At 34.5% G+C, this 19,141-nt stretch overlaps 2 pseudogenes; both read right to left on the reverse strand.

Annotated features, from left to right (window-relative positions):
* Positions 1-1,955: 1,955 nt before the first annotated feature.
* LOC149223109 (GEM-like protein 5) lies at positions 1,956-3,062 on the reverse strand (annotated as a pseudogene).
* Positions 3,063-3,622: 560 nt separating this feature from the next.
* Positions 3,623-18,269, reverse strand: LOC149223110 (aspartic proteinase-like; annotated as a pseudogene).
* Positions 18,270-19,141: the final 872 nt, after the last annotated feature.

The raw sequence follows: 19,141 nt of genomic DNA on the forward strand, positions 1-19,141 counted from the left end.
AGTTTAGGATCACCTGTTGAATGCCCTATGATTAAACTGAAGATGCTTCTTGCAACATCAATCATAGGATATTGTTGTATTCTCCTCTTTCTCCAATATTTCTTACCCTAATACCATTCCATTCTCTTCTCTCTGAATATGAAACAATAAGCCTAACAATGATAGTGTTGTCTGCAATATTTTTCCTTTTTAAAGAGCTTGCAAGTTCTAAGAGAAAAGTGGGCTCTCAACTATTTAAACATAATACCATTTCCTTGCTAGGTGACTCTACTAATTATCATAATTTATATGGATGAATACTTTTCTCTTAGGTTTACTAGTAGAGAGATAATAAAACTAGCTTATATCTATCTTAACTCGAGATATACCAAGCACGGAGAGGGATCAAATCTCATTTCACTATAAAAAAGGGTTTTCATCTCAAGAGATTTGATCCCTCTCATCAATTGGCAGATAGAGAGTTCAAATGGATCTAGGCTAGTTTAATTATTAATTATAAATATAATTATTAATTTTATGTCTTATTTTATATTTTTTTTTTTTTAATTTAATTTAATTTTAGTTTTGTTTTATTTTGACCAAGTCAAAATGTTAAACAAGACATTACATTACATCTCTACCATACTCAACTAGAGAGAATCTCTCAACACAAAGAAGACATCACTTTCTAAATAAAGGGTTTGTCCTCTTAGTATTTATCCCACTTAAATAATTAATATGGTGTTTCCAGGTAAGTCTTTAAGTAGCATCTAAGAAGTAACCTTTGAGTTCAGGAAGGATCTCTTTAATGTGTTGACTATAAAGAGAAACAATAACTCCATAGTAAACAAAGTATCTCTTTTAAAAAAAGTAAAGTAATGACTCATATCAGTGAGTTTGGTTATAGTGGGTCCATCTGATGCTCTTTCACATGTACCAATAGTGCTTACAGAGACAATAATTTATTTTTTGCACCACATAATATCATTAGTGTTCATGTCATCAAGTTCCTTGTGTTGCCATGTTGTTTACCATCATTGGTGTCACATGTATCCTCTAATTCTCAAACATTGTTTGGACATCAATAATGGTGACTCTCAATGAAAATGCAAGGAGATGACAGAAGTAAATGGACATAGATTCTAGCAAACTAGAGCATATTGTCTTTTGAGACACTAGAAAAAGTGTGGATGCAAAAAGAGCATTGCAACAAGACTAAAAGCAACACATTCTTACTCAAATATAATAATAGAGGAAATTGAGGGAAGCAAAGAGAAATGCAAGGACATAGAGACCATTGGTGGGAAATAGACCCATTTCATTTCATTTAAAAAACCATGAGCAGCATAACCAAAATTTAGTGATATGTTAGAGAACATTTAAGAGTATAACAATGCCATATACATTGCATCATAGAAAAAAAATGAAAATAAATTTACATTATGGACAATCTGATCAACTAGATGTACAATATTTTTTGGTGTCTTTCTAAAAATTACTAGGTGCAAGATCAAAAACTAGATGTATGTACAATAATTTTGTGGGAAATAGACCCATTTCGTTCCATTCAAAGAACCATGAGCAACATAACCATAATTCAGTGATATGTTAGAGCACATTTATGAGTAGAACAATGCCATATACATTGCATCACAACAAAAACATGAAGAGAAATGCACATTATGTACAATATGATCAACTAGATATACAATATTTTTTTCCCTCACTATTTTTAGGTGCCTTTCTAAAAATAATGTGTGAAAAATGTAGAATATCCTCTCTTCTTGATTTTAGCATTGATTTCAAAGCAAGTTTCACATGAAAAAGTGTAGGGAGAAAAACAAAATAGTGAGTAAAAGATACACCTTATCGTGAACATAAACAAGCAGATGTATGGTTTTCTGAAATCCAAGTTCCAAGTTAATCTGTCTGCAAATCAAGATTGTGAAACTAACGAAGCATTTGCATGATAATATTTATGAATATGTTTGCAGAAAATAAGGAAAGAAACCCATGAACCAGAATTCATGATTATCTACAATCTGGATTTGTATATATTTCTCTAAAGGCTTGTTCACATTCTCACATGGGTTCACTGATCTCACTCTTCCAAGAGGTATAGCCACCTACAATATCCAATCCAATAAATCAAATATCAGTTATAGATCTTTGATTATTGAAGGAATTTATGTTTAACAAAAATACTCAAGAAATGCAAGCTTCATAAAAAATATTTTTTGGAAACATGTAAAAGATTTATTTTGGAAACCTAGGAAAGGGCTACTGTAATACACCCAATAAAAAGGAAACATTAAAATAAAGTTGAATTCACAAACATTAGTCTGGAATTAATGTGATAATGTATGTATTACCTTGTAGTATCTGCAGGCATTCCTTCCTTGAGAATATGTGAAAGAGAGTGGACAGTCACTGCAAAAAGTGGCCTTTTCTATTGATATGAATAGTAGACCTTCCATAGTGCCACTGTTGGTTGACAAGTAACAAGATAAAGTTTTCAAGAGCTTCTATGTTGGACCAACATTGAAGCTCAACTTAAACATTTTGTCAACTCCACCTTGAGCTACTATTTTGGTCCCCAAGCTCAACTTTCCCCATATTGTTTTAAACATGCTTCCCCCAAGCTTCACTGAACACAATGAAAAAGAAAATGCATTCTATGAGCAGTTTATATTGAAATTCTATGAAATATCATTTTTTTCATATCAAAAGATTATGCAAAAAGAAAGGTTTAGAGAGTTACTATGAACCCAAAAATGCTCAACTAGGACATTAGCATCTCTGCACCATCTATGCAAGCACTTTAAGAATGCATCAACCTTAGTTGTACACAACACAAAAAAAGCCGTAACTCAGTGAAGATCATTATCTCATAACCCTCCATACTAAAATTCTATAACTTCAAAGCACAATAAAAAATGATAATTGCTAGAAAAAAATATTAATACATATAAATAACATGTATATTTACCCCAGAGAAAAGATGGGAATGTGAGCATCATGGTGATAGTGTGCTTGAGTTGCCTCTGATTCTTGCTACTTTGACAATAGCTTTTCAAGCACATCATATAAATCATCCACCTCCCCGCTTACACAAGCTCGGTCCTCGTTTGCATTATCCCCAACATATTCAATACTGACATCTTCATAATCATGACCTTTTTTCTTTCCTACATCTCACAAAACCATGATGGAAGAAAACCCCAAAAAGAGATGATTACATAGAGGCAGAGTAGAAGTAGACAAGCAACAAATTCTACTTATTAGCATTAGTTTGCAAGAAATAAATTTTAATCAAACATCTCTTAGAACATAATTTGGTTTATATTATACAAATTAGAATTAAAACATATTCTATCAAATTTTGAAATGTTTCAATGTCTAGATTCAAGCAAAATATTTCCAAGTAAATTTCAACTATATATATTAATCTTTCTTGTACTTAAAAATATTTCAATAGTCTTTATAGAGACTAAGCTTCTCTATACAAGAGAATATATATCAACAAAGGGCACTGAAAGAAAGAATTCTTGAAGTAAGATGTGTGGTTCCATGCTACATTTCACATGAGAGAAAGTAATAAAAATATTGCAATATCACTCTATATAAGATGATATTCCTATCTTCAAACAAATTTACTAAATCCCACTCTAAAGTTTCCACAACCAAACATTGTGTGGTACATGCCCATGAAAATATCCCCAAGAATCCTGCAACGTGATAACTCAACTAAGAAACATACTTTTAAAAAGTTTGAATTGAAATTGGAATCAAGTTCTAAAAATGTCCTTGACATATCATAAACAATATAGAACCAGTTGTGTAACATACCATATAGGGATCAACGGTAGATGGACATCCAAAACCATAAAACTACTTACACACTGCGTTATAGAACCTTCGCCAACTTTAAGAATGTATTGCAACCAAAATAAGAATAGCATAAAAAACAATTATTTTCCAACACTACCACTAGAGTAGCATCAAAGCCATTAGCTATAAATATATTCTCCTTTTTGAATGGAAAGGAGAAATTACAGATTTACTTATGATATTCAAGAGAAATCTAGCTTTACATTCAAGATTCAAGGGTGCAGAAAATATCCAAAATAGCACATAGGATTTATGTATATACATCACTCACACCAAGGAAAAGGTTTTTTTATTGTTTATTAAAGGAAATAGTGGTCTTGAGATGAGACAACTCCAAAGCTATACTATAAAGGGAAGAAAAATGACATGGAAAATATAGAAGTGCATGGTAATTCAATTGGTCAAATAACCCAAATCTTTCCAGATGGGAACAACAGAAAAGAAAAGGTTTAATATTCTTTGACATGGTTATCATTTCAAAAGGCAAGGCTCATCTTTTTATTCCTAAGTTAGTGAATGGATTCCTAAGTTTTAATTATAGTAGGAAGTCATTCTAGTCACAAATGAAAATACAAATGGCCCCTTAGGCAATATATTTTTCTTTAGAGGGAGAGATGGAGCAAGTGGTCGAAGATTATTAGTTTACCAACTTACAATCACAAAAAGAGAGAATTGACATTTGAAATTATAAACTTATGTGTTCATCTCAAAAGGATGTATCAAATGAACAATCTCACAATATTCAAAATTCGAAAGACGAGCTATAATATAGATACAAAAGCACAACTAGTGGCAACTTTTGCAGTTGTTACTGGTTGTGAAAAAGAGACATGTCATATTATGATAATACCCATAAAACACAACCCAAAAAATGTGAAGCTTGGTATTTCATTGGAAGATTTAAATTGTTTACCATGATTTTTGGATATGCTTGTTTATAATTCAAGAAAGTTCAATGTAAATTTAGGAATCAAAGTATAAAACCAAAAACAAAAGCTAAAATTAAGTTCTCTTTAAAAAGAATGCCATAATTGTAACTTTGTTTACTACAAGATTCAGATGCACAATTCTAACATAAATGCCTTTCTTCAACATTTTCCTACAATGCTTGAGTCCCAACGAACTAATTTCTTACAATGACAAACTATAGATGATAGAAAATACATGAATACTGCAGAGTGAGTCATAGTCATACAACAAAAAACATTTTCCTATTTGGGAATAAACTAAACCTGATCTAGTGTGAGACTACACGTTTTATTTCTAATTGAAAATGAAACAGTTGGCATGCTTGATATTTGATCACAGTCAACAACTGATTCTCCATTAGGGCTCGACAATTGTTCATAGAGCTAAACATTACATTCAAGAATCATAAGCACTGGTATTAAAATAACTGCTGCTAAAACAAATCTCAACATCCATGCAAAATAAAAATATTCATCACAAAGGATGAGTAACTCTCATTACTTGATTCAAATAGGCCATAATTTGCTTCTTAATCTAGTTTCGAGCAGTTTGGTTATGCACCCACACAAATTCCATCTATCAAGAAGTGAACATACCATCACTGATTCTCGAGAATGTATCTTTTTCATGGGTTTCTTCTAAGACACTAGCTATTCTTGTGTTGCAGAGACCAACAATTTTCAACATCATAAATAAATCTTAATAAGGGGGATTTAAATGCACATAATTCCAAAAAAATATTGGTGACTACATAGTTGGAATGTATACAATAATTTCAACAAAATCAAAATAAAAAGAATCTCGCCTAACATCTCTTGCACCATCATAAAAGCACAATCCAATCTATGAGCGAATATTTCGAGGATTTTTCTGTAAACAATGCAATTCATTTTAGGCGGTGGCAGAAGAAATTCTTTAGTTGGCTGAGGTCTGCAAAATAAATCCATAAATTCATTAGTCGGCCGAGGTCTCCAAAAGAAATCCAACCTACCTAATGACATAGATCCACTTGCCTTCAGGCCAAAGGTATTCATATTTAAAGTGAAATCTTACATGTGACATTTTCTGAGAATAATTCCTATATCCTTTGATAAATCAAAGATAGACCTGTGCCATCAAGAACTCCATAATCACATCCCCATATTTTGATACTATTATTTTCATTCATGGTTGAAAATACTCGGGGCACCGATAGCATTATTGGTTTGTGTTATAATGACCTACATGTGAGACAATTTACAAAAACTCTTCTCAACCAAATTTTCAAAGATTATAGAAAAATATAATAAACAATGTTAATGAAATAATATTCACGAACATGAACACCCAGACTACTTTCACATCACAATTATAGAATATTAGGAAGTTAAGTACAAATCAAAACACAATCCATAAACCATAGAATATAGGGCAAAATTTTATCAAAACAACACATAAGAGAAACAAATGATGTAAAGAGCCTACCTTGTATAGAAAATTACAAAAATAGATAGAAATACTTGGCTTAAATAATGTAATAATAATATATAAAAATTCCTTGGAACTCAAACATGAGAAAATTCTTGAAATCAATTTTAACTATTTATCTTTCATACTACAAAGATACTACATCAAATAAGCATTATTAAGCATTAACTTGTCACTTATGAATGCACAAGCAACATAAAATGTGCCACAACTCTGTGAATTTTATAATATTTTTGGTGCACACACCTAGATGAGCCCACTAACTTGTATATAACAACTTAAAAAGATCAAATTTTTGTAGGATTTACCAATAGCCAACTAGCAAAGAAGTTCCAAATTCTGTAATTGCAACACAGCGTCTAACACAAAAACCTGTAGTTAAATGTTCATAAAATTCCTTCAATATTTTCATAAGGTTCCATAAGAAGTGATCATTTAATCTATTTAATAAGATGAAGCACTTCATGCACACTTTTTGATTGATTTCCAATGAGGATTTCTCCCATATAAAACTAAAAGAAATAACAACATCAAGTTAGAAGAGTAGAATAACCCCATAATGTACCTACCAGTAACTATAATGCATACCAAGAACATGATATGCATGTAGTTAACCTTAACTAAAGTCAATATTAAACATGGAAAAATAACATGATTCTATAACATACATGTCAGTAAACCTTTCAAGTAACTGGTGAACATTGATGTTCACCCTTGAAGTGTTTAGGATCTACACCACCAAAGGCTATCTCTCCTCCAGCGACCTCATCCGCATTCTTGTTCATCCAAAATGAAAAGACTGGTTCTTTGACAAGGCCTTGGTTGTTATACCCGTTCCAAGAAGAAAGAGTGTTTCATCCAATATATATATATATATATATATATATATATACATATATATATTGCAGAGTAAATTCCCCTAAATTGTTATAGCAACAAATGATATCCTTCAAAAGCCAACAAAAGGACTCAGTATTGACTAGTTATATAAGACAGGCCTGGTACTTGTGAAATGTTAGCTTTATCAAAATAATAGTATATTCCAAATATAAGGCTTCTCTGTGCTATCTACTAGTTTAACTTTGATTATCTCTATATATATAGCCAACATGGGAGGCCCTTGAAAATATTAATGAAGAAAGAAATCTAGGATAAAAAATTCTACTTTGGTGTTAAAGACAATTGGAGATCTGAACCATTTTGGGGAGGATCTCGAAAGGTTTAAGTTGAACCATCCCAAATGATCCAAAACTTGGTCAGTGAGGAAATAAGCAGCATATTACAATGAAGAAAAATAATCCTCAGTGGTTCTCCCTGGTTGAGAAACAAAGAACAAGATTGGGACCTCAAAAATAAGTAAGGAAATATAGGATGGTAGAGGGGCTACACAGAAGACACATCACAATGCACCACTTCGCTACATATCTCATAGATATTAGTCATGATGCAACAAAGTGGAGTTCCAGTCATGACAAAAGAGGATCCAATTAGTGTAAGAAGTAGCTCAATTGTGGGGGTTCAAATCCAATGCGAGGGATTTTTCAAGACATCATGATTCAAGAGAATGGGGCTTCTCATGAAAAATGTGGACATGTAATGGGTTGTATAAGATATAATGACTGGAATTACAAAAGAAAATATTCATAACACAAAGAGATAGGAGAAATATATTGATTATGTCTCGACCCCCAAGCAGGAAATTTTGTTTGATACTTGGAATTGGGACACTGTTTGGAGATGATAACTAATGTCGAAAATTACATGCAATGTGGCTTTCAATCCCAATACAATAGACTGTGGAAAGTTTCCACGGCGGAAAGGAGTCATAAACACTTATTCTCCCACACACTACATCAAAGTGATGTTTGTAGATTCACTTCATGACTAAGTACATACTTTGCCAATATTAGCATCAACGATCTTAACAGCGATGGGAAACAAATCATTCCTCCAACATAGATTTAAAGTCAATTTCAGAGAGTTCCATGTCACCGATCAGAAAATTAGGCCCATAAATGACCATTTATTTTTTAATTTTCTTTTTGTTCCTACTATCAAATTCATAGCACAAAGTGACTATTGATATTTGAGCTTTAGATTTATATTTTACATGGACAACAGGAATCTAACTCCTACTAATTTTCACACGAAAAAATTTGTTAGAACTTGTTTACTCAGAGAAAAATCCAATACATTTGAAAGCCTTAGTTAGGTTTTGAAATTGTGAAGTTATGGACAGTTTTAAAAATGGGAAGCTTCTTCAGTCCCATTTGAGTAAGGTCATATGAAGTATTTTAAAGTCCCCATTGTACATCTGTCCAAACTATTCCTATATAGTAATGAAAGTTTCCTTCATTTTAAAAAAATTCCAAGCAAATGAAAAGAAAAAAATTACACATTTTGGAAGGTGAACCTAAGCTAGTTCATGATTGCACTCAAAGAAGATACTCACTAGACTGGAAAACTTTTTCAACTACAATTTCTTGAAATCCAAGCCCAAGGAAACCATTAAAATTGGGTAGTAAGAATGTTAGACTTGGCTCACATGTTGTCTCAGTAAAAACCTATGCTAGAAAATGACAATATAACTTTCAAAGCACTCTGGTGACAAAAAAACAAAGCTTAAATTGTTGGATATTTTTGATATAACAAAATTTCCAACCTAGTATTTCACAATAAGGTCCCCTACTATGGCATCATCTTGAGGCAAATATCCAAAGATTGTACCACTTCCATACTGAATATCATAAGACTTTCCTTCACAACCAATAAAAAACTCGGATCAATTAAAATCTAAAATGACAATCTGAGAGGAAAATCCCCCTGAAAATGCATAAAGAAAAATTAGAAATATAAAGTCTTAAAAATTTCACAGTATCTTAACATCTCTTAGTCGTAAAAGGAAAATGCACCACAACAAAACTCATAAAGTTTGGATTTTAGTTCAAAAGTGTGAAAGGCTTCAAAAAGATGGGAAGTGGCATGAACAAAGTAGCTACAACATTTTACACTAGAGAACGTATGTTTTAATGGATAAAACTAAGAGTGTATGACTAGTAGGTCAATCAGAAAACACACTGTAGTTTTGTACAAAGAAAGACAAGCAACTTAATGGTTGGACCTTAAAGAGAAATATTTGGGGCAAGGTCAGAGAGTTTCAATAAAAGAATACTAAGTTGGAAAACAGTAGAATATAATCATTAAGCATGAATCCAAAAGAAGTCAATAAATAGAATATACAATAACATATAATTATGAAAATGAAAAATTTAACATATTAATGCATCCAAGAATAAAGATGACAATGAAGAGTAAGAACATACAATCAAAAAGGGGTTTTTCCCACACTAGTCTCCTTAAGGAGATTTTCAAAACCCAAAGCCAGATGATTATAAATGAAGGATAGGTTACTACTTCTAGACTCATCTGCATGTAAATGATAAACTTCTAGATGATTGTTAACTTCTCGACTCTCCTACAAACTATGACATAAATATCCAGATGACTCGATTAAAAAATTTATTTCAAAATGTGGGGAAGTGGTATTCATTACAATGGGTAACCTCATAATGCATAACATATTAAAACATATTTCAATCTAAACTGCATTGAAACTTAATAGTGAAGCCCAACATTAGGAAATGTCTCTAACAATGGGATGTAAGATAAGTCATAAATGCTTGCTGCAAACACACCTTAGAATTCTCTCGTTGCCACAAATCCACATAGAGGTGATTGATGCTTAGATCATGCCCCAGTCTCAAGATTCTTCCACAGAACTCCTTTGAGAAAGTTACATAGGTTATGACACTACTCTTTAATCATCCCATGTTGCCCAAAACAGACCCTAGCTACCCATACCAGGCCTCAGGAGGGTTTAGCGACCACAAAAGACAAACTAGTTTCTCTCAACAAAACTCTAATTTGACCCTTAGTGTGAGATTTTACCATCAAATGTCCTTCTGAGGTATCTATTTCCATAATATGGCTAATTCTAGCCTTTCGCTATCATATAAGGATGAATTCACCTCAGATCGAACCTCAAGAGAGTACATTGTCGAGGATTTAACCCTACAACAACCGAGTTTATTTAACCCTACAACAATTGAGTTGCCACAAGAAGGTTCTCAAGATGGGCCGCTACATCAAATATGAGCACAAAAACCCTTACCTAGTCTCCCTGAATCTCAGCCCAATCTTGTTGTCCCAGAAGACATTTGGATGATAATTTGATGCCAAATAGAAGCCAAATACTCTTGCTTCCACACCACAAATAGATGAATGCTTTCACTAATTGTCTCAGGAAGTAACAAATATTTTAGGGATATTACCTCAAAGAATAATGCAAGACCAACAAGAAAAAGGAATATATTCATTTCCCTAGTTGAGATCAGTAGAATTGAAACAATCTCATGTGAATTACTATGATTGAATTCAATTCATACAAAAAAGGTAATGGTCGTGAAAGAAATACATCCTTGGCAGCAGCAGATAACATATCATGAGGACGAGCCATCTTCCAGCTTTGTCCATCAACCATGTAGTGAAAGCAGTCTTGACAACTGGTATAACAACCATCAAGTTAAAACCTAAAGCCTTATCACAAAAATGTTGATTCGATATTGAAAATATTATAATTGAAATCATGTAAGTAACAAATCACCAAACAAGAACACTTGAATAGAACCAAGTCCAAGACTAGCAACTTTGTTTGATGAAACTCCTACGAGATTTAAGGAAAATGTTGAAATCATTACCCATTGAAATAGGGGATTTATGTTCCATGTCTTTTCTCCTCTATATAAATACATATCTCAAATCTGCAAACCCTATTAAGTACCATAATATTGAAAAATCCATCTAAACTCTTATATATGGAGATCCATTTCATGAGAAACATTGGTGATTTTCTCCAATATACTAACATTATTTTGCATTTATTGAGGTACATCTTCAGTTTGCATTGGAAACTTCTTTGAGACTTTTTTAATGTCCAAATTGAAAAAATTAGGCCCTAAGATTAATAGTTCCTTAAGAAAAATATTAGGCCCTAAGAGTTGATTTATTGACTCAAACATTGACAAAATTATAGGAAAGTTTAGCAAAAATTGTTATAGGTTCCTTTTGCACAAGTAATTCTATTCTAGGAGGAGGAGCATATCTCAAGGAGAGGCACTCGAATTTATTCTAGGTCTTACTAATTTCACCATGTATTGTAGAACTTAATTTCACCTTTTGCTACAAAACCTAATTGCATTGTTTGTTGCAAAACCTGATTTCATTTTTTTCTATAGAACCTAATTTCACCATTTTGTTGCAAAATTGAATTTCACTATTTGCTGCAAAACCATATTTCACCAATTACTACAGAACTAGATTTCACCATTACTGCAAAATCAGGTGAAGTCCACTTCATTGATTGCTATAGATCTAGTTTCATAATTTGTTGTAAACCATTCTTGCTATGGATCCTATTTGATATGGCTAATCAGTTCATTTTTTTAGTAGCTACAAATCCAATTTTTTAGTAGCTATGGATCCAATTTTTCCCTTGTATTTCTAATTTGGAAGGCCAAATGGTGTCATCCTTACCAATTGAACATTGTGTACATGGTTTATGTTATTATTTTGAGAAATTTTTCACCTGCTACATCCCCTGGACAGTGCTTGCTATTACTTACTATTACCCTAGGATAGTTATTTCTATTACTCTTTTTTTTTTTCTACTAAACGTTACTACTCTTCATGATGGGAGGCATTGTAGTGAGGTATCAACCTGTATCCTAGCCCAATTTCAAAACAATTTGAAGGTATACCAATTTTTTTGAAATGCAAGCTAGATAACATATTTTAAGTAGTTGCAAGGGTTTGATTCCTCTATTACTCTTGATATTTCACAAAGTTTCTATTTTTTCTTAGTCATTATGCACAAGATTCATGTGAAAGTGATTGAAGAACTCGTTTCTAGATTAACTGGTTTACCATAAACATGGAAAGGCAGTTCCATAGAAAGGTTATGTTGTACGATGATTGGATTAACTTCTTGGTGGGTTATGAAATAGTTGAGAATGGGAAAAAAGGTGTGAAGCATATTTCCCTATGCCACTTGTTGTTGCTTTTTCTAGCACCTGTAGCATAAGTGCTTCAGGGGATATGAAAGCTTCCTAGAGATAGCCTCTAGGTTGATTGTAGAACAGTGCCTAGGACATCATATAGAGAGGAGTGTTTTGTAATATTATCAATGGGGCTTTATGTTGCACTCCAATTGTCACGTAGTTTGAAAATATAACAAAGGGGGGTTGGTTCAATAGGCCTTCATCAAGGTAAACTCAAGCCAATACATGGATCCCGATGCTTAGGGAGTAAATTTGGCCAATATCAAAGAGAAATGTCTCGTTATGGTGGCCGACACACAACAGGTAGTTTTAATATTGGTTGTAGTAATATGAAGAGGAGGAAAGAAAGGATAGAATTCGGTGCATATGGTTGGTTACAATACAAAATCCTAAGCAACGATGTTCTGACAGAAATATGGAGAGGGAGGAGATGAAAGAGCAGAAAGCGTGGAGCGCAAATTAATGTCTTGTGCTCTATGCCTCATGGATACATTTACCACTAAAGAACAGAAGTAAATATATGCTCATACAGGTACTGCATGTTATAAACTAATACAAGTAAATTTTTCTTATACACAAGTATTATTCACTATTTAGTAGCCTAGATACATCCATGAATCAAAGAGAAACCAATAGCTTCATTACACTATTTTGAAGAAAGAAAAGCATACATCAAGTCCAATATACGAAGAAGGAAACATACTGTGCATTGTCATGATTGGAATCGCCAAAGAGTTTCATTAATCCTCAAAATGAGTCCCATCCACTAGTCTATTACATTTAGCAATATACATCTCAAGTCCCTCATGAACAGGAAAATAAAACTGAAAGTGGAATCACATAATTTGGACCCCTCGAGTGCAGAATTCCATAACCTATTCCAAGTGTTTCTTCCTCCCTTTTATAAGGAGAGGGAGAGCTTTTTGAAATGGTTACAAAATATCTGGGCCTAATCTCCAACTGTGTATTACACTAGTTGTCTCGGTGTGTGATATCTTTGCCATCAAAATGATTCTAAAGGATTTGATTCATTTCTTGAAAATATACAGAAATACAGAATAAAGAAAAAAGGAAATATGAATGATGGTGAGGAAAATATCTCTCTGTCGTAACTGTTACGACCTCTACTCAGGCTATGTCTCTGATTCAATGTGCCTCTCTTGTTGCTTGGCTAGTTTCGTTCATTTGCACCTTAAGTGTCTGATTTTCCCCACTCTATGGAGCTAGAAGAGATTAATTGTGGTTACCTTCCATAGAAAGGAAGTGGAGGTCAACCTAGCTATCCTTCCTTAGTATGACTGAGTGGAGCTCCATGCTGAGCCATTAAGACTTCCTGAGTTCCTATATATCGATTAGATATCTCGGATTCCTATCCATTACATATTTAAAGGTCATGTACTATGCTATCGGAACATAACATGCCTCATAAAACAACCACAGTGTAATATCAGGGATTATGCCAGTCGTAATATTTACACGCAATAATCTCTATGAAACAACGAACTTCGATCCCTTTAGGTCCCTTTCTCTTTTATCCCTCTTAGTAATTCTTCATCATATGCTTGGGGTCTATGACCGGGTGCTTATCCCTAAGGTCCTAGGGCCCTCTTTTTTTGTCGAGGGGGACTTTTTCCTTTGTAAATATATTAACGCCCAATTCCTTTGAGTTTCTCTAGCGACCTTGCAATAGCCCAATATATCAAAGGTTTCTAGTCAGGCCTTTTACATTGGAGCTATGATGTGCTTGCAATATCCAATTGCAATAGCCCTTTAGTGCTCGGTCTCCAACTCTGCCTTATGCCACATGTCCACACCGCTTTGGGCCCATGGTATCAGGATATCACAATTGACGATTTCCTAACATTGCGTGATGTTGCACCATCTAGAACTTGCGATCGCCGATATGCGGGATCACCCTCGGTTCTTAGCCCCTTGCCTTTCCTCCTTTAATATTTTTACAATTGTGAGCAAACCCCCATATTGGAGCTCCCTTATTGGCCAATTCCACTCGACGATCTAAATTTGGCGCACAACACTTCACTTCACCAATCGTCGAACAAATATCACATTTTCTACTTAACCCTTGGTTCTATGGTTCTTTATACGACTGCAGGCCAGCCCTTGTGTCAAAGCCCCTTTATCAGTGAATTGAAATCGAAGGTTTCACTAGGAGAAACAATTCTCATCGTTCGATCACCAATCGCCAATGTGACATCTTTGTATGCCACATGTCACCTTGTGAGTGGTTACACATGTTTCCCTGTTTTGGCCCCTTATGATCCCTCAAAACACTGAATTTTCCTGCCATGTTTCTACCATACAACCACACCATGCTAATGTCAGTTACCCTATGTCCCTTATCAAAACCAACCATGTGGTGCCAAGTGTCATGTATCAAATCCAATGATGTTCAGCCACGTGGCCCCCTCGAGGAGAGAGAAAAGGTCAACCCTCTTCTTGTTTTGTGACTGATTTCCTTTGTTAAATATTTTGAGGCATTCTCAGCACTTTAACATTATTAGCATTTTCCATATTTTAACTTTCTCTGCTTTGCAGCAATTTCATGTCGTAACATTCTCCGATATGTGATTTCCGATATATTATGTGCCATATGCCCCGAACACCGATATGACCATGCAGCTCTGATCGCCGATCTCCGGTATCGCTGATATTCTATGATAATGCGATAAACCCTAGGCCTTGGACCTCTAATCTCCGATTTCTGATGTCGATGATCAGAGATCACTGATATTCTTTGACCTCCACTAGCACTGCTTAAAAAAATCTGATATGTAGGATCCGGGTTTTTCTCCTTGTCTTTTGGTTTTTCAAGGGTAACTTCAATATGCTCTAACTTTTGATTCTGGAGTCGATTTGAGGAGTTCAATATACCATTGGAAAGCTAATTCTGATCACTATCCATTGGAGGAGTTTCGATTTAGCTTTGAGGGATTTTGTGGCTTGGAATATGGCTGAAATATCTTCTGATCTTTTATAATTTGGATAGCTGAAAACAAATTTTCCAGTGAGTGACAACACCAACCATGGCCAATTGTAGCATATTTTGTGAAAAAATATTTAACCTATGAATAATGACATAGGTTGTTGTTATCTATCATTTTAAATTTTCTCACACCTACATCTCCAACAGCTAATCAATATTCCCTACTTTTTGTTGAAGAGTCCATAGTTGGCAACACAAAACGTCAGAGATATGAGAAATATTGACTTAAGTGTCACTCTTCACGAGACGATTAAACTATTTATTTTGGATGCCTCAACTAGGAAAAATAAGTCTTGGGAAGCTTTCTTATAAGGAGCTCCTCAAATTCAAAGATAATATATGGTTGAGGTAAAGGAACAAAAAGAAGAAGTAGTAGATGAACACCAACAAGAAGAGGCACAAGAAAAATAAGAGGAAGAAGGTGCTAAGAAACATCAGCATATTGTTGATCAACCTGAGAAAGAAGTACAACCCTCAAGTTATATTTATATTAAAAAGGATGCTAAACCACTAGTGAATTCCCCCCAAGCGAAGAAATTCAGCCATGCTCTATTGTTGAAGAAGTCCCTATTGATATAGGAGTGAATTCATCCACAAGAAAAAGAGAAAGATCCATAAAAGTTGGGATTTTAATTAGAATTCCAAAGAAAAAGATGACAAGATTCAATGGTGTAGCAAATGTGGCAGGTCCTTAGGACAATATTGCTATGCTACAAAAAATCTAGCACTAGTAAGTTGTATTGCTACTACACAAGAATCATTCACAAGGGTTTCTTCTATTCAATCCAACAATATGGTCTACAAGGGAGAAGAAATGGATGTTGTTAAACAAGAACCAACATAAGAAAATCTTACTATTGTTAAACAAAAAACAATAGTAGGGGAAATTGTTATAGAAACTTCTCATGAGACATTGAATACTACCCCACAAGAAGTTTTTGTAAAACAAGTTGATATGAAAGTAGTAGTTGTTTTAGAATCAGTTTCACCTATTGAAGAATAAGTTGTTTTAGAATCAGTTTCACTTATTGAAGAATAAGTTGCTACAAATGCATCAAGACTAGTCAAAGACTGACTACTGAAATTCCTTTACAAAACTTTACAAAAAAAAGAATTTTTTTCCATAGAAACTTTTGAAGACATTGCTATGGAACTAGTAAAAAAAGTAAAGAAAAGGATGTTGATACTCTTACAAGGTAAATATTTATGAAACCTTCCTATTATAATTTTGAAAGGCAAAATTCTATGTTGAGGAAGGAAAATAAGGAGTCAAGACAAAAATTGAAGGTCCTTAGGAAAAATTTAGAGAAAAATATCATAAAGGGATGTTCACTCTTGTCTAAGTTCTTGATAAATGTTCTTGGTCACCTTTCGTGACCGATAAAAGTGACCCTATAAGAGGAAGGATTGATACAAAGGAAATACCCAAACCTATTTCTATGGAATCAATATCTAAACATGTTTCTATGGTGTCACCTCTACAACTTGCAATTGATGAGTTCATTACTGATACTCCTAAAATATTCATACAACTCAATGGATCTACCAAAAAACTTATTGGATATACTATATAGCTTATTAGATCTCATACTTAATGTATTGTTACAACTGATACTAAATTGATAGATGATATTGCTATTAGTATATAATTATACTATTGGGTCCGCTATTATAGAAGAAATAATTTATTGTTGAATAGGAGTTACTCATAGAATCAACTATTGGTGATTAGGTAGAACACGCCACAGAAGATAATAAGATTTCTATTAGGGTTCAAGTAGAAGAAAAATGATATATCCATCGCCCTAATTAATATAGTGAAATCCAAGAACAATTTCAAACCTGCTATAATCTCAACTTCCTTGAGCCACCGCAATTCTTCTCCTGCTGCCAGACTACATTGCTTCTATTGGTGAATCTGAGCTGCAAAACAATTTCATATTTTAGTAAATATCATCATCATGCAGGAGAATTAGTTCTCCAAGGAAGTATTTTGTTTCGTTAAAGAAGGGGTATTCACTTAGGAGGAAAATTCATATTTTTCTAAGAAAATATATTGTATTTTAAATGGAATATTTTGTGAAAGTGAATCATAAGTCTAGAAGGCTTAATTTGGGTGTGAATTAGGATTTAGCTGAGAAAATGAAGGGTTTTAGAATATTTTAGGAGTCAGATTAGGATCTAACCAAAAATTCATTCAATTGGGTTAGGTTTATATGATTTTGTAAATGTTTGATAAAAAGAGAGAAATTATTAAAATGATTTCAAGTTAATGTAGAATGTGGATAAGGAAGTGTTGTAGTGGCTACAACCACCCTCCAAAATTTTGGCCTACACCCAATTTCAGAGCCTCCCTTAAGAGTTTCACTTGATGACTGCGCACACTCGGCTTCACTCTATGAGCCCGTGTGAGTCTTTGCATTTGCCTTGATTGTTCATTTCATCCAAGTTTTTGCATGTCGGTATAAAAGTTATACTTGCGACCATGTTCTGGTCATGCTCAAGGTCTTCGCTTCGTGAGTACATGTTGTGTTCTCTATGAAATCATCTGTCACACTCACACACGAAGTCACACTCACTGTCACACAATCATTGTCACGGTTGATCAATGATCAATCACAAGTGTCGCGCATATCGCTCACACCGTCGGTCAGTCATGTTGAGCATGTGTGTCTAGATGGTTTGGGTCGTCTTGTCGTCAAATCATGTTGGTGTGTGTTTGCAAGATCACATGTGCATCTTTCACGCATTCACACACTTAGTCATTTTTCTGAAGTTTCGATGACCGAACTCCCCTCTGACACCCAGACCATCACCCCGCCATCGAATTGATCGACTGTCATCCAGAACAGCGTAGAAGCATCAAGTAAGTCATTTCAAGTTGTGCTTCCGGTAAGCATATCAATCAGCCTTCAAGTTGGTCGATCGAAGGATTTGACCCGGTAGCCACCCCAAGACTCATTCCCCTCAAAATTTGCGTAGAAGCTGCAGACCTTGCCCACTCCGTTGGCTAGGAAAATTGCGCAGATAGGCCAAATAGACACCCAATGCCCGTCGTTGTCTCCCTCATAAAATTGTGCAGTTTTTCTAGCCAGTCCTCCCAAGAGCCGACTGGATGCTCATCCAGAAAATTGTGCAGTTTTCATGAGTAGGCCCTCTACTACCCAGCAGTTCGCTCAGCTCATAATTTCCACAAAGATGATCAGCAATCCATCCTCCCAGCTTTAGTACAGTTTCTCTCACCAACAACAGACTGCCAATTCCCTCTAAGAATTGTGCAGATTTTGCTGCCAAGCACCTAGTCAATTGACTGCCAGTTCCCCTTGGGAATTTCGTATTTTCTGCTGCCAATGACCCGGCCAAATGACTGCCAGTTCCCTTTGGTAATTCTACAGTTTTTGCTGCCAGGCTCCCTGCCACTTCCTCTAAAAAACTGTGCAATTTCTGCCTACTGATCCTCCATGCAACCCAACCTGTTCCTCCAAAAAATTGCCCAAATTTTGTTGTCAAGCCCCAGCTGCTCGATTTTTCTGAAAATGCACAAATTCTATCTGCCTTGCCTTCTTGCAGCTCGTACTATCCCTCCAAAAAATTGCGTAGTTTTTCCTTCCGGCCGAGCCAGACCTCGTGGACCGTCATTGTCGACTCAGATTGGCCGTCTTCATTAGCTAGTGACTCTTGCGTAGTTTTCATCAGCAATGCTCAGAGCCAGCAT

This window comes from Pinus tabuliformis, chromosome Q (genome assembly GCF_031772625.1).
Source record: "Pinus tabuliformis cultivar Carrire ecotype Pingquan chromosome Q, CPIR1, whole genome shotgun sequence".
NCBI lineage: Eukaryota > Viridiplantae > Streptophyta > Pinopsida > Pinales > Pinaceae > Pinus > Pinus tabuliformis.